Below are 15881 nucleotides of genomic sequence, written 5' to 3' on the forward strand. Positions count from 1 at the left end.
AGCAAACAGTCTGAAGCTGATTTGCAATATTACAGATGTGGATCAGCACGTTTAAGCAGAGGAATCTAATGTTCTATGGAACTCCAGAATGCTCTGTGTCTGGAACTCAGAGTTTTACACATTTCTGGGGGGGGAAAAGTCTATCTGGTAGAAGTAGCTGTGGATGGATTGTGGACTTTTGAATAGTAGGTGGAAAGCTGAGGAACGTTGGACAGATGTGTTTGGCCTATTATCATGAGAAGCCTCCCTTTGAAGTGACTGAGAAAGCTGCAGCTCTTCCCTGCTTTCCTCAAAGCTTTTCTCCTCAGCTCAACACTGCAGTGTCAGGCTGGTTCTTCTTGGTCTCTTCTTCCTGATGGTACCCAAGAACCTGCAAAGTCTTTATAGCTTATGTTGTAGATGCACTAACTGCTCAATTGCAGTATCCTGAGTTTTTGAAGCTGAGGGAAAACTGGAATGAGCTTAATGCCATCACTTCAATCTGAAAGATTTCTTAATTTTATTTTTTAAAGTACGGAATAAACGATGGTGCTGGTGAGAATAGCAAAATAATGGGATTGATGAAACTGGAAGGTACAGATAGCAATCGTTAGTTTCTTGAGAGAGGTTGTTTATAGTTGCTGAGATTCACAGACATTTCTGAATTGAGGAGTTGATGTAGTATAATAATAACGCTTGGCATGTGTTTAATGTAGGGTTGTTGAAACTCATAATGGATTCTACAGAAAATTATGAAACTACATAATGAATATGTAAACACCACTGGATACCAGAAACTGATGGACTGCTATACACACCTCCAGCTTCCAGCTAGAACAAATCATCAAGTATAGGGTTGACAGCCAAGACCTATGAATCTTCTGAGATTCTTCAAAGAACAGCTAAGACATTTGAATTTGACAATTCTCAACTTGCCATACTCACCCAATAAAGTTTAAAAAGGACCTACTTAGGAATAGGCGACTGTAGGATAGGTTGAAAGAAAGAACAAGACCAGCTCTTACTTCAAGCTGAAGTAGTTTTAGGGGGACAATTCTCCCCTCCCCAGACCAAGAGAGTGAATGAGAAGAGCAGAGAAGGATTGATTGGCCAATTTGCAGTTGAGTGCACTGAGACAAACAAGGATTATGTGACACGTATAAAAAGGGTGGGGCTTCTTCAATCACATGGTTGTGGCCACCATCTTGACTTTTATGATCCCTCTGCAGACCCTCCTGGGGGCAATGGAATTGAGTATCTTGCCTGAAGAACAGGTTTGGTGTTAGGAGCCCAAACAAAATAAAAGGCAAAAGGTGTATACAGTCGGAAAAGAAACCAGAATAAATCTTCTTGATCAATTTTTGAAATCTTTATGTTCTAAAAATGAGAAGATGGAGCAATCTGGTATAGATTTAATAAGTTTAAGAAGTAAATTAACTTTATATGGATATTATGTGGATGCTTTTTCTTCTTCTTACCTTGTTTCTTTTTTCCTTCCTTAAATTTTAGTTTATTTTAATTATGGTAATGTATTTACAGTATTCTTCGATGGCCCTATCAACGATGTGTTTTTCTTCTTCTGCTTGTTACATGCTTCGCTAATATAAAAGGAGCCAAAATAAGACAAAGAAGTACGCTAGTTAGCTCTTTCTCTTTCATTGAATGCATTTTTTCGGTTTGAGTTTAGGAGGAGTATATTTAGTCATATCCTTATTTACTTCTCACTGTTTTATAGTTACCGCATTATTGTCAAAAGTATGGTTTTAATTTTCTATAGCCATAAAACATACTGTAACTACTACTAATATTCTCTTTCAACCTTTCTCTCTGCCTCCACATCTTCTTTCTGGAAGAAGTGGCGTTCTTGTTTCTGCATTGTTGGGACACAGATTCTTGATGGAGGGATTGGTGGGACTTAGGATACAAAAGGCAGAGAACCGCCGATGCACGGGTTGGAGCCCAAAATGCTCAGATCAAGCATCTATAACCCATCCTGGTCAATGACAGGCCTTTGCTGATCAGAGATTACATCCTAACTGAAAAGAATTGCTTAGTAGCAAGGACAAGCTGTGTGCAAAACAAAAACTCTGCACTAGTCCCAGGTGCAAGGGGGCCTGGGGGGTCAAAAAAGTCAAGATGGTGGCTGTGACCATCCCATCAAAGCTCTGTTCCCTTTTTATGTGCAGGTGATCATGTAAAAAGGGGACAGGGCTTCAATGGCAGTCTCAGCCACGACGTTGGCTTTTCTGACCCCTTTTGGACAATCCTGCCCAGATGCCAACGAACAAGCGTGCCCAACGTTCACTTGTTCGACCTCCGCTGGGGAGAACCATGTCACCTTCTCACCATGCCAAGGAGAAGTGTGGGACAAAGCACATCACTCAAGTGAGCCAAGACACTTCACCTTTTCACCCCAGCCTATCTAATTTATTGTGTGGTTTTTTAATACTACCCATGGGGATCAATTATTGACAAAACTATTTGGCGGCTGACAACACAGGAAAGATACAAATGAGCAAAACTGGGAGTGAACAATGATAGTTATATATCTAACAGGCTGCCCACACACCATTAAGGCTACACCCCGAAGGCTTGGTGGAATGTGGACACGCACACACACAAACTCAGAGGCTCCAGCTTTTGGCTGCTGCCATGAAATGCCAAGTTGGCCTGTAATAAGGCCTCCCCCATCTGAGATTTAATCATTGATGAAAGGGCTGACCTGGCATGCATTACTGACACCTGGCAGGGCCCGGAAGGGGGAGTGGCCCTTTCCAAGATATGCCCAGCTGGGTTTCAGGTGTGGCATCAGCCGAGACTCTGGGGCAGGGGTGCTGGTGCGGCAATTGTCATCTGGGAATCGCTTATGGCTTTCAGGGGCACTGCCCTGCAGGCCACCGGAAGTGAGACCCTGTTCATCAAGTTGGGCTCTAGGGATCAGTTGGGAGTGCTGCTGTTGTACCGGCCTCCCTGCTGCACAGCAACGTCCCTGCCTGAGCTCCTTGACTCCATCTTTGGGTTGGTGGTGGAGTTCCCCAGGCTTATGGTCTTGGGGAATTCAATCTGCCTTCTCTAGGGATGGGGTCTGAGGGGGCTCAGGAATTCATGGCCACTATGACGGCCATGGGCCTATCCCAGGTCATCCAGAGCCTGACACGGGGCAGTGGCCACACACCAGATCTGGTGTTCCTGTTGGAGCAGTGGCTATGTGATCTGAAATTGGGGGAGCTTTTGGGGTCCCCCTTGTCACGGTCAGATCATGCCCTGATTACCATGGGATTTTCTGGCACTGCCATCACTTGCATCACTGCAAGGCCGGACCCATTAGACTGGCGACTGATGGACCCGGATAGAGCTGGGGGTGGTTCCTGCTGGTCTGCTGCATGGTCCATCCGAAGCCTTGGTCACCGCTTGGAATAAGAGGGCAGCTGAGGCTTTGGATTGGACTGTGCCTGTGCAACCTCTCCCATCTCATGCAAGCTGGCACTCACCACGGTTCATGGAGGAGTTAAGGGAGTTAAAACGAGAAGTCTAGAGCACCACTGGCGTTCTGCAGGGGACGAACCTGACTGGACATGGGTTAGAGCCACTATTAAGGCCTACCTTGTGGTGGTAAGGACGGTGAAGCATCAGTACTTCTCCACCTTTATTGTGTCTGCAGATAGCCATCCTGCTGCCTGGTTTTGGGTGACGTGCCCTCTTGGGTAGAGGGGGCTCGGAGAACGCCCTGCAGGGCATGTGGAAGAATTGTTTCCAGGTCCAATTCAAGGTGCTGTTTTTGACCTTTAATGCCCTACATGATGTGGGACCAGGTTATTTGAGGGACCACCTCTCCCCAATGATGCCTGCCCACCCCACCAGATCCAACAGAGAGGGCGTGCTGCAGGTCCCCTCAGCTAGGGAGCTTCACTTGGCGGGTCCGAGGAGATGGGCCTTTTCTGATGGGGCCCCCACTTTATGGAACATTCTTCCCCCCAAAGTGAGGCTGGCTTCATGCCTTTTAACTTTCCAGAAGTCCCTCAGGGCCTGGTTATGTTGTTGGGCCTGGGGACCCCAGGAGACTGATGACATATTGAGACGGTACCCAGAATCACTTGTTTGTGAGATAGGTGGCCATATAAATATGACAAATAAATAAATAAACAAACTCCTTGCTTACTCAGGGTGAATCAGCATGCTTCCCACAGAGTGGAACTCCCCATCATACAAATGGTGCCGGTATACATGCGTTCCTCTGCAAAGATGTGCTGTCGGCTTGGCTGCCACAGATTAAATTCAACACTTCTGAGACAACAGTTATGCAGCTCTTTTGCTCAGGGCCCCATAAAAGTCGGCCAACTGAGATGCCCCCTCCAGATGGTCAACTAGCCCTTCCACCTCTAGGAATGGAGAAAAAAACTTCCGAGCACCACAAGCACTGAGCATCTCTTAAGCATTCGATTCCTGGCCTTTCCACCAGCCTCCGTCTGTTGTAGAGCCACACCTGGATAGATGACAAATTGCTCCCTGTGTTGTAATGGAAACAGGCAGGCTTCCTTGGGATTGTTAAATTACAGTAGGCCCAGTAACCAGGCCTTGGCAGAAACCTTTTGCCCAGCTGTCCTATTGCCAAAATATCTCCTAGAACTTCTGATGTAAGTTCAACCTGCCCCAGTGTCCTCAGACACAGTTCACCGCTTGGCCTGTTTAGTTCCCACACTTTTAGTACTTGGAACCTTTAGCAACAGTTTGTATGTGGGACATGATCATGTTGCAGACATGTCCTTGTTATGAAACAGGTACTCTCTGAATGCTTTCTGTTACTGTGGTTTTAGGGTACATGAACAAAGGAGTAGGAGATACTGGGGCAGGAGTCACACCAAGTGTGTGAATGACTCCAGGGATGGTATGAAGTCACAAGATCATGGAAAAGGTTCCAGAATCACTGAAGCTCCTCTGGGTGACCTGAGGTTAATGGTTGAGATGGACATGGTTTTCTTTAAAAGTGGATGACAAAGCATGACTTCAGCAGTGGACATGGATGGCATGGAATAACTATTAAGCTGCAGCAAATGACTGAGACACAGCATCACACCACAAAGCTGCACCTAACTCTGGTACCCCTTCTTCTGAGATGGAACTAGAGAGCTATTTGTACAGTCTCTGTCGAGAAGAAAAAGAGCTTTGTCCTCTCTGAAAGATTCCTGGATCTAGCAGCACATTCTTCCAGCCCTAAAAACTGTTCTGCAGAGAGATAAATTGGGCCTTCACATGCGAGTCACTGTCTCTCACTGCTAAATATTTCCATAGTCGCAGCTCCTGTGATAGCTTTTTCTGTGAGAATTCCTGGGGCAAATCCTGGAGTTGTATCTGCCTTTTGAGTATTCACCTCCTCCAGCTCTTGAGATCCCTGCTTCTGGAATTACAGAACTGTCCTGGGTACAGCTGTGCCTCTGGGTCTGCTCAGGAAGGCCTGATACAAGACACTGTAATCTATTTACTTATGAGAATTATCTGACATGTTATTAACGTAAGATCTCACTACTCTGAATCTCATTTCTCTCTCCTAGGTTATTTTTAGATCCACCAAAGCGGGCCCAGATCTCTTTTCCCCTCTCCAGGCTTATCTCCAGACAAATTCAAGAAGGTCCAGATCTCCATTTCTCCCTCCCAGGTTATCTTTGAGGCGGACCAATGGGGGCCACAAAGCCCCTCCACGGAGTCTTATTTTTCTTCTTAACCTTGCAGGGCTTGCTGTTTATAGATTGCAAAGATGGAGAACTTCAAGAGCGCAATCACAACCATCTGGAGTTGGCAGATAATAGAAACGTTGGGTCCTTATTACAAACCTGCATAGCAATTCTAAGGATGGGTCTGACAAACCGAACAACAATGCATTACAGTTCTACCCAGCAGGTCGCTCTTGTTCAGTTTAGCTATTGATGTTGATGATATTTGGGGAAGATCTTTGCATCCCAAACCAGAAACTTTATTTCACAAACAAGATGACTTCAATAGCCCTTCTCAGATACGAATTCAGTTCGGGGCGGGCAACTGTGCCTTCAAGATATAGCACCCACCAGATTCATTTTACAGCCCCTCCAAACCTTCTAAGAATGCACTGCTGAAAATAGGCAGAGCAACATTTTTGTCCCCTACCCAACCCCCTGCTGTCACTGAATCATGACCACGCTCCTGTCCCCCAATTTAAAAAGGAGGTGGCTTGCCCTCCACTAAGATCTGAGAAAGCCTACTGTTGGACATGGTTGGACCCATGCGACTAACTCCATTTTCAGGCCATGAAGGACTGAGTAAAAATGCACCTATAATTTCATGAAGCCCAGATAAATATCACATTTGGAAGGGGGGTGTATGGGATGCACAGATGGAAAACTACTTCTTTCATCAGATTAACCTTCTGCCTCACACAGGATGGACAGGTTAGACAGGAAGCTGATGGCTCTCTTTGATTATTTCTTTAATTTTATTTGTGCAACCTCTATGCCGCTCAGTTCTGAAAAGGGTCCGAGAAGCTGACAAGAATACAAAATTTAAAAGGATGGAATTAAAAGAGACAGAGAAACACCCTTGAAACTCTATGATAATTTCCTGCATGCAGAAATAGGGAGGCTTGAACACATTCTGGTAGGGTGTTCACCCCTAACAGCTTCAGAAGTACATTTTCCTCCTACAGCCTTTTTATCTTATCTTAGGACACATGGTCATGCTGGCTGGGGAAGTCTGGGAGTTGAGGTCCACACATCTTAAAGTTGCCAAGTTTGAAAAACTTAGACCTAGAGGCTGGTGATGAGGACAGAAATGTTGTGATAAATAAGGCAACAAGCTGGAGAACCTGAGAGGTCTCCTTGGTATGGAGGTCCAACCTTCCAGGCCCTCTGAACTATAAATCTTCTTCATGCAAACCCAACAAGAACTGTTTTCCCTTTTTTTAAGGGAGACATTGTCCATAGACACATAATGCTCTATCCTGAAGTACAAGAGCCATTCAGAAGATGACTCTTTCCCCTGATGCCAGCTTGTAGAACCAGTTCCTATTATCTCCAGGTCTGGAGCCAGAATGAGGTTGCGAGAGCAAGTCTCTTGGCAAGCAAGCAAGCAATCATGCATGGCCCAGTCTCTGCTGTTTCCCATTTTCATTATCTCTTCAGCATGTACACATTTATTGAGAGATGGAGGACCTGTGGCCCTACAGCAGTAAGTGATCCCCATTTCATTTTTGGTATTCCAGAGAGAGCTTTCAGAATTGCTGAAAACTGGGGTGTGATTATCTACCATTTGAGAGAGGAAGTATATAGAAATTGGATGCCGTAGTCTTCCCTAACCTGGGTATCCAATAGAAGTAAGGGTGTCTACTCCCATAATTCCCCAGCCAGCATGACCATTGCTGAGAATTCTGGGAGCTGAGGACCACGATCAGAAGGAAGTCTACACGGGGAAATCAAAGGAAAACAACAATCCTCTAAAAAATTCAGTGGTACCTCGGGTCACGAACACTTCTGTTCACGACCAATTTGGGTCACGAACAGCACTGTTCGCAAAATTTTGCTTCCATTCGTGAACGCCGGATCGGGTGACGAACACGATCCGCGGCCATTTTCCCTGCCGTGACACGTGGTCATGGCTTCCTGTAGGGAGGGGGACTCTCCCTCCAAGCAATAACCGCCTCCCCACCCGCCTTCCTGTCCTCCACGCCAGAAGTCGCGTCGAGCAAGGTTAGCGTTCTCTCTCTTCGTACTGTACTTTGTGTCATATTTTTGTGGTTTAAAAAAAAAAAAACATATGGTTCAGAACAGATTAACCGTAATTACATTGAACCTTATGGGGAAATTTGATTCGGGTCACGACCAATTCGGGTCGCGACCAGAGTCGCGGAACGAATTAAGTTCGTGACCTGAGGTACCACTGTATATATATTTTAGAAGCTATCGCCTCTCCATTTACATCATTACATTGTTCAGAAAGACCCTTGTACTTCTCCCAAATTGTCAGCTTCATAGGTGCACCAGACCAGAAAATCAATTCCACAGGAAGACTAGAACTACATTTTATTGAGATAGGTTATAGTAGCAGAATCTGGCAAGCCTGATGGGGCTTTACCTCCCCTCCTTATACCCCAGTGAATCAGGGAGTTGTTTGCCTGAGGAACTTCCAGATATGATCTTGCTTCTCAGAACCTAAAGAATGTTTCAGCCCCCTTTGTCTAGGTAACAGTTCTTGAATATTTCTGTCAAGGTTATCTCATCTACTTTCTACACAAATGTTAAGAATAAGATCCCAGCCATCAAAAGGTTGCCTTTCTCTATATTCATTCTCTACCCATTCCAGTCACCTCAGTGACCTGCAGGGCAGAACTAAGATTTGTCCAGTTATTCCCACTGGATGTTTTTCAGAATTGGGACCATATCAAGATCTCCAGTTCAAAGCTCAAGCATTTGTAGCATCAAGGCATGGTAGGAGATCATACCGATGTTTTGGACAGGTGGGGATGACCTTCATTCCATCCCCAACTATCAATAACAGGATGATTTTTCATTCAGAGATGATTTCCCTAGTTTTCAGGACTTGTTTCAGCTGCTTGTTTCATGGACATGTTCCACCTTCTTATTCCTCCCCTTGAAGATAAACTCAACAGGTTTTCCAAGTCAGTCAGCTTAATTATAAACTATACTGCCTTCCCACAGGTTCCCCCTCCTGACATACTTCTCTTTCCCATTTTCACAATCCCCAAACAATCAACCCCTTAGATGGATTAGTGAGTCACACAGGTTGTGCATGTAGGGAGTGAAGAAAATCCCATCTGAGGCAAATACAATCCCAATCCAGGTATTTGAGGATTTATATGTCATGGGAGGGGAAGAAAATACCCCATACTGGAAACTGGGAAGATTATGGAGGAGATGTTAAGGATTGTGATTCACTGATCTATTTGCACACCTCATAAAGGCATATATTAAAGCCACAAAAATCTTCCAAAATGTGGGCATTAATTTGTCTGTCTAATTATTGTGTTTCTGGTTTGGGGGAGTTGGCTAAAACCCCAGACAGATTATACAATGGAGCCAAATGAGAAAACCAAAACAAAATTTTGATTAAAAAATGAGGTATCATCAATATGCAAATGATACCCACGTATACATCTCCATCCCAGGTGATTTGAGTGATGCTGAGACTACCGTTTTGTGGTGCCTGGGGGCTATGGGGGTCTGGATGGGACACAACAGGCTTCAGCTGAACCCTGGTAAGACAGAGTGGCTGTGGGTTGGGGGCACCTCTGTATCCAGGAGTTTACCATCTTTCGTTCTGGATGGGGTAGCACTGCCCCAGACAGACCCGGTGCGTAATCTGGGGGTCCTCCTGGACTCACGACTCCTGCTCAAGGAGCAGGTGGCAGTCATGGCTAGAAGGGCCTTTGCGCAACTTCATGTGGTGCACCAGTTATGCCCTTTCCTGGATCAGGAGGCCCTCCAGTCAGTCACTCAGGCCCTAGTCATCTCCTGTATAGACTACTGCAATGCGCTCTATGTGGGGCTACCCTTGAAGAGTATCAGGAAGTACAGCTGATTCAAAATGTGGTCCTGCGGGCAATCTTGGGTGCCCCAAAGATGGCACATGTTACACCTTTGCTGTGGGAGCTGCACTGAGCGCCACTTTGCCTCTGGGTCCAATTCAAGGTGTTGGTTATCACCTTTAAAGCCCTACATGGCATGGGGCCGGGTTACCTAAGGGACTGTCTCACCCCCATTGTATTGACCCATCCCACCCAGTCAAGCGGAGAGGGCATGTTATAGACCCGGTTGATGAAAGAATGTCGACTGGTGGGGCCCAGAAGGAGATCCTTCTCTGCTGTGGCCCCTGCCCTATGGAATACCCTCCCCCCAGAGGTGAAGCAGGCCCCTACTCTCTTGACCTTCCAGGAAGGAGTGAAGACCTGGGTCTGCCAACTGGCATGGGGCGAGAAGAGGAGCAACCAACCCTGGGGATGGCTGGCACCTTGAAGATGCTCCTGTAGGTTAATAACCTTATCTACCATCAGTACCTTGGAAGGTATTATTATTATTATTATTGTTTATGCATGAATATGGTTTTTATTATATTTTAATTAATATTTATTCTTGTTTTTACTGTAAACCACCCAGGGTCACTCCTTAGCGAGATGGGTGGTGACCAAATTTGAAATATAAATAAAATAAATACAATTAGTTCCAATGACAAAGTTCATAGTTTAAACCACCAGGTAAAAAAAAAAAGAGAGAGTTTTTAAAGCAGTCAAAAACATATAAAAATAAATCAGCAGTAGGAGGCCAAAACTATCTTCGCTTCCTACCCCAAAGTTCATATTTGTGGATAAATATAATTAATGAAAACACTCGGGGGAAACCCATCTGGCTATATTTTGTGACATCTTTCTGAGCTCCTGTTTCTGAAAGCCAAAGGGCTATAATTTAGCAAAAACGCAGATGTACTTGGTAATACTCCCAAGTTGTAACTGAGACTTTGGTGGGCCTCCAGTGAGAAAGAGTTCCGTGGTTTAAGAGTGCTTTGGAAGAGTAAAACCTCAGAGGATTTTCCAGGGAGGGATGTTCCTTAATAGGGTTGTGAAGTTGAATTCCATCTCTAAAACTGGCTTTATTGGGAGTATCACATGGTGGAGGATAGGCTGTATTCCACTACTCTGCCAAAATGAGGAGAAAACTTTCCATACATACCTGGAAGTGCGTCCTCCCTTTCTATTTATTACTTCACATATTTTTGTACAAAATTCCAGCACTTCAACCTGACTGTGGGGCTCAACCTTTTCTCACGTTAAGCCCTGCAGCCATTTAACAGGGCTGGCCCAAGGTATTTGGGGCCGAAGGGAGGCAACCCAAATGACCTTCTGTTCCTGTAAATTACCTAGAAGAGAGAAAAATTAAGGAATCTCTTGCTCAAGGCATGAGAAAAGAGGGCAAAAGCTGGTCTGCTGCTCAATATAAAAAAACCAAGCAAACAAAAACCGTAAGTTATGTCAATAGGTAACCTGAACCTATCGCAAATAGGTGGGGAAGAAGTTGAAGGAGCAACAGTCTTCTCTTCCTAGGCCAAAAGATTCGTACAGATGGTGTCTATAGCCATGAAATGTTTAGATCTATCATAATCTTTCTCCCAAATAGCAGATTTGTTACTTAGGAGAAAGACTATGATACATCTAAACCCAATATTAAAGGGCTTGTGAAGGTTATTTACTTTCCAAGGACCGGATACACCACAGCGTAGCAAATCTGCACACAATGCTTTATTGCTGCACACACCTTCCCCAACAATAGGCTATTGCTCTGAATCAACTCCACCTATCTAGGACTCCACCCATCACCTTGCATGTTGTCATGTAAATACGTCTTTAATCCTCAGTCCTGTAATACTTAGTTCAAGCAAAAGTCCATACAGTGTATGAAGTCTATACAAATATTTATTTATTTATTTATTGAATTTATATGCCGCCATCTCCCCCAGTCTGTATATAAAGTCTGTAAGTCTGTAAAGTGGCATACAATTTTGCCTCCTTCCAAAAGTTCTTACACTAGTTGAGATGAGGTGCCTCTTCAGTGCGGTTCTTCCTCTTCTAGTTGCTATCGAGCTCCTGGCAAAGCTCCAAGCTCCAGGCAGGGCTCCCACCAGGATATGCTGCTCACCGTAGCTTGTGGTCCTGGCAGTTGACTGATAGTCCTCTTGCCTGCTTGTAATAGCTGCCAATCTCCAGACGTTGCCTCGGCTTTCCCCGTCTGTAGGCCGTTTGCTTGCCACCTTTCCTCCTACACACACCTCTCCCAGCTCTGTCCTGGCATTTGCTCTTCTGAGCCTAGAGCCTGGGTGGGGGTGAGGCTGCCTCTGGACATTGGCATGTCTTTGAAAATGGCAGGGTGTGGCTCAATTCTCACAGGCAGCTGGAACAATGGCTTGGATGCTTGTGAGTAAAGCTGTGAGTGAATGAATGTGTGAGGGAAACGGGGTGGGAAGCATTTCGGCCTGGCTGCAGCTACTTTTCCCAAGCGCAGACAGCAATCCCAACTTCATTCCCTCACAGACATCACACTAACCATCAAGGCTTGTGGGGTGAGCCATGGTTTTCTCTCTTGTAACATCTGGCTGTGAAAGCTGGAGCCTCAGAATGGTTAAATGAAGGAAAAATGGATTGTGGTGCTGGAGAAACTTGGGATGATGTTGGATAGCAAAAAGAACAAATCATTCCATACTAGATGAAATAAAACCCAACTACTCTCTGGAAAGACTGATCATTAAACTGTCCAGTTCCACTCAGCTGGGCAAGATCAAAGAAGCACGAACTATTCAGATTTCAGTGCTCATGTGGAGTAAATACAGAAACTCAGAAGCTATCAAAGGAATTTTCCAGCCTCCTTTCTAGTGAGTTCATTAAGGCAGAATCTCTTTGTACAATTTGAAAGGCTTCTCCCTAGGTTTCTCGCCACTTGGGCCAAGTTGCTGTTTATGAGAAAAAGTGGAAACACACTTGCAGCTCTTGATGGCTGATGTCTAGTCTCGCTTCCATTCCTTCCCAAGATCCCCAAAGTTCACAAAACCAACATCTTAAATATTTTGAAAACACACTGCAAAAGCCACAGTCCCTGAGGCTTGGAAAAGTCAAAGGCAATTTAAAAAGAGGCCATCAGAAGATAAGATGGCTAAATACTAGCCCAAATGACACAAGCAAAAGCTTACAAGCCATTATTGGTAGGGAATCCTGGTGAATTGATGTCCATTGGGTCACAAATAACCAGAAGTGACTGAATATATTTATTTGAAAGATTTACAGGTAGTCCCCAGTTTAAGAATGGTTTCTGTTCCCAAGGCCTGTCCGTAAGTCGAATTAGTATGTAAGCAGGAATAGTATTAACATATAATACTGTATAAGTAGTATTGTGTAATGAACTCAAACCATTGTGAATTTAACTCAAACCATTGTGTATTTAATTCAAATTTTGCTACAATACGCTCCGTTCTTAACTATGGGTTGTCCTTAAACCAGCATTCTTAACCCAGGGACTACTGTATATGTCTGCCCATCTTATACAATATAACCCTGGTGGCTAACAACCATCAAACCACTATGGATATGTGAAAAACATAGGGGGGGGGGAAAAAAACCAGGAGTCCCCCAAATTTAAAAACGATCACGCTCCAACCAAGGCGTCATAATAATGCCATATCAAACTACACATGGGGTGGGCGCAACTCCATGCTGGCCCAGCACCTGCGGGAAGAACCAGGTTTCATGGTCTTTTGGAAGGCTGAATGGGTAGGGACCCTCAGTCTCAGAGGAGGCAGTTCCATAGGGTATTAGGTGAATGACTAAACCATAGTACATATGTGTTATAGAAGAGCATTACAGGACTAGGAAGAAACACTGAACTTAAGAAAAAGTTCAACACAATGAAAGATTAAATGAATCAACTACACACTGGCCTCTTAGCCATCAGCAAGCTGAAATGGACTTGAATTTGTCAGTTTCAGCCAGAAGGTCATTCTGCTTACTATTCAGTGCTGGAAAAGCAAAGAAGGAACAGCATTGTGTTCATAGCCAGGAAGAATGTGGCAAAGACATTACTTGGGTACAATGCAATTGGTGTAATAACAGCATTTAGCAATAGCATAATAAGAGCAAGTAGATTTTGCGGCCAACCCTTTAATACAGTGTTTCTCAATCTCAGCAACTTTAAGATGTGTGGACCTCAACCCTCAGAATTCTGGGAGTTGAAGTCCACACATCTTAAAGTTGTTGAGACTGAGAAGCTCTGCTTTAATATGATGGCTAAGCTTATGCTCCAACCACTGATGTACAAGAGGAGGGTGACATGTTTTATGGTCATGTTCAATCTGAAACTGACAGAACGGGCAAGCAAAATTGTTGCTTGCAGTTGGAGGCTGGATTGCCAAAGACGGAAATAGTAAGGAGGAAAATATAGTTGGATTCTATGTCCTAGGAAACTAAAATGAAGCAGGAAAACAATTCATCAGCTTCTACCATTCCAACCGTTTCTTCATTGCTAACACCATCTTCAAACAACCAAAATGTGCCTACGTACATGCAGATCACCAGATGGAGGATGCAGAAATAAAATTGACTAGGTTATTGGTAGAAGGAAGTGGAAGAACTTAATCATAACAGTATAGACATGGCCAGGGGATAACTGAGGAACAGATCACAATTTGCTCATGTGCAAGTTCCAAATTAGGCTACAGGGGAAGGAGATGGCCAACCGATTTTCACAACATGATCTTGAGCAGATACCTACCATATTCATCAGGAATTCCTTTGAAATCCTTAATCTCATTGATAAAGAACCAGAGGATCTATGGAATGGAATGAAGGAAGTTATTAAAGGTTAATGTGAAAAGAAATTGCTAAAGAACAAGAAACAGGAGAAAGGAAACCAGAGCTTAGAAGAAACAGCGGAAATGAGAAGAGAAACTAAAACCAAGAAAGGAGGTTCTCAGGAAGGAACTTAACAAAAAATTTCAAACAGCTGTTAGAAGAAACACTGAGCATTATTACAACATGCTCTGTAAAAACATCAAAGATGGAAACAGATATGGAAAAACAATTAAAGTCTTCCAAAAAACCTCTAAACTCAGAAGAAGGTTCCAGCCATAAATTGGTATACTAAAGGACGTTACTGGAAAAAAAAAACCCAATTCAAAGAATGGAGTATACTGAAATTCTGTACAGTAGAGATGTCAGTATCCAAGATATTTCAGAAAATATTCTCTGGAAATCTGCATTCAGTTGCTGATATCTTTCCCTTTCACCCTTGCTTTTCACTTTCCTTCTTTCCACAGCTATTTGTAATGCCTCATCAGACAGCCATTTTGCTTTCTTGCATTTCTTTTTCCTTGGGATGGTTTTAGTTGCTGCCTCCTGTACAATGTTACGGACCTCCGTCCATAGTTCTTCAGGCACTCTGTCTACCAAATCTAATCCTCTAAATCTATTCATCACCTTCACTGTGTACTCACAAGGAATATGATCTAAGTCATACCTGAGTGGTCTAGTGGTTTTCCCTACATTCTTCAATTTAAGCCTAAACTTTGCAGTAAGAAGCTCATGATCTGAGCCACAGTCAGCTCCTGGTCTTGTTTTTGCTGTCTGTATAGAGCTTCTCCATCTTTGGCTGCAAAGTATGTAATCAATCTGGTTTCGGTATTGACCATCTGGTGATGTCCATGTGTAGAGTTGTCTCTTGTGTTGTTGGAAAAGAGTGTTTGCTATGACTAGCTTGTTCTCTTGACAGAACTCTATTAGCCTTTGCCCTGCCTCATTTTGTGCTCCAAGGCCAAGCTTGCCTGTTATTCCGGTTACTCCTTGACTTCCCGCTTTAGCATTCCAATCCCCTGTGATGAAAACGACATCTTTTTTTGGTGCTAGTTCTAGAAGGTGTTGTAGGTCTTCATAGAAGTGGTCAACTTCAGCTTCTTCGGCATCAGTGGTTGGGGCATAGACTTGGATGACTGTGATGTTGAATGGTTTGCCTTGGATACGCACTGAGATCATTCTGTCGTTTTTGAGGTTGTACCCCATTACTGCCTTTCCCACTCTCTGACTGACTATGAGTGCAACTCCATTTCTTCTAAGGGTTTCTTGCCCACAGTAGTAGATATAATGGTCACTCGAATTAAATTCACCCATTCCCGTCCATTTCAGTTCGCTGATTCCCAAGATGTCGATGTTCAGTCTTGTCATCTCATGTTTGACCACATCCAGCTTGCCTTGGTTCATAGATCTTACATTCCAGGTACCTAGACAATATTGTTCTTTGCAGCATCGGACCTTCTTTTCGCTTCCAGATACATCCACAGCTGAACGTCCTTTCGGCTTTGGCCCAGCCGCTTCACTCTTTCTGGAGCTACTT

This window comes from Python bivittatus, unplaced genomic scaffold (assembly GCF_059951505.1).
Source record: "Python bivittatus isolate LINGU-HERP-01145 unplaced genomic scaffold, Pbiv_v1 ctg000590_np1212, whole genome shotgun sequence".
Lineage (NCBI taxonomy): Eukaryota > Metazoa > Chordata > Lepidosauria > Squamata > Pythonidae > Python > Python bivittatus.